The following is a 1,591-nucleotide window of genomic DNA, read 5'->3' as shown; positions in this document are numbered from 1 at the left end:
GCCGGGGATTCGTCAAAGTTAAAGATGCAACGGTATCGTCACTTCTGGAGTTGGGTGACGAAGGAAAAGAAGTTCAGTAAAGGAGAGTTAATGAAGAATAGGAAATTGAACCAAGCGCTAAAAAGTGAACATGAGAAGGCGTTTCCTCACCTTTACGAACAGACCAAGGGGTTACAAGTAAGGGAGTCGATAAAGATGTTTCAGCGAAAGCTACTAACGTTTAACAAGATGCTAAAGGAGAAGAAAGACTGCGTCTATAGCGACGATTTGTTGGATTCCTTGGAAGTTTACGTTGGAGAAATTCCTGAAGAAAGGATAGAAGGTTTTGTGAAGCACTATTTTGCTGGATATAAAAGCTTCACAAAGCATGGAGGAAAATCTGATCACATAGAGTACCAGAAACAATATTTGCAGAGGAGTTTCGAGGCTCAAAAGCGCTTAGACAAGGCGAAAAAGTATGCCATAAAAAGAGCCTGCCAACAAAACCCGAAGCCTGTAGAACCTTCTCAGAGTGAAACCACACCTATAGTTGTTGAAAAAGAGCCCGTGGCGGAGCCTTCAAATAGAGAAGAGGAGCCCGTGGCTATGTCTTCAGATAGTAAACAGGAGCCTGTTGTTTTGCCTTCGGATAGAAAAGAGGAACCAGTGGCTATGCCTGCAAATATAGAAGAGGAGCCGGTGGCGGGCCCGTCGACTGATGCTGATAATCCGGAGCCACTTTCGTTACCCGTTGATAGTACACTGGCAGAGATAAAGCAAAGCTTGAAAGAGACTAAAGCAGAAACCAGTCAAGCGAGGAAAAGTACGCCACTGAGACGCACTAAACGAACAAAAGCAGAGATCAAGGCGGCAAAAGAAAAGAAGGCTAAAGAAGCCAAGGTACCAAAAGCTATAAAGGCAGAGATTAAACGTATGAATAGGATCGATTTCCTATCTTCGCTTATTCCAGTAGCTGCCGCGGATATTCGTGCTGGAGCCGTTTAAAATATAGCAAATATGCGCGTGTAACGAAAAGATCTCGGCAAAAAACAACAACAGTTCTTAGAGATGAAATAGCTTTTGATTCTGTGGTTTTATGACAGAAAGCGACGAGTCACGGGTACCTCCTCACTCAGTCGGTGAGATGGGCGCATTTAGGTGTAAGAATTGTCAAGCTTTACTTTTCAAGACAGAAAGGAAGACCATTTGTTGCAACGGAGGGAGCTACCGCGGCGAGCAAGTTTTGATTCCACGTATAGTGTTAGAGTCTCAAGATACCCCAATCCACTTCAAGCGTAAGCAGTTTCCCGTCAAGCTCAGTTATGCCATGACCATCAACAAAAGCCAGGGGCAAACTTTCGAGCGATGTGGACTTCTGCTTGATTCCGTCCAATGCTTCGCACATGGACAACTATACGTGGCCTGTTCACGAGTAACCAACTGGAACGCGTTGGTGTACTACACGGGCTGGCGTAGAGGTGATGAAGGAGTTGAACGCCGGCCGGCCTTTAACAGGGTATATAAAGAGTTGTTTGTTGAAACCGAGACAGTAGATGTCGAGGAGGAGCCAGCGAAGGACGCTATTGGTAGTAAAGCTCTTTTTGAGGAGGAA

The 1,591-nt window shown here is 45.2% G+C and overlaps 1 long non-coding RNA gene across 1 annotated transcript in view; it reads right to left on the bottom strand.

Moving 5' to 3' along the window:
* The window catches only part of LOC143032142 (uncharacterized), a 1,219-nt gene extending 769 nt beyond the window's left edge, over positions 1–450 (bottom strand). Inside the window, exon 1 of the long non-coding RNA XR_012967080.1 lies at positions 1–450. This exon is cut by the window's left edge and continues 178 nt beyond it. This is a non-coding gene — a long non-coding RNA (uncharacterized LOC143032142).
* Between the last annotated feature and the right edge of the window lie 1,141 nt (positions 451–1,591).

Source organism: Oratosquilla oratoria, chromosome 13, assembly GCF_046742065.1.
Source record: "Oratosquilla oratoria isolate Oo_2021 chromosome 13, ASM4674206v1, whole genome shotgun sequence".
Classification (NCBI taxonomy): domain Eukaryota; kingdom Metazoa; phylum Arthropoda; class Malacostraca; order Stomatopoda; family Squillidae; genus Oratosquilla; species Oratosquilla oratoria.
Note: the sequence above shows the minus strand (reverse complement) of the source record. Positions and strands in the feature narration are given on the sequence as shown.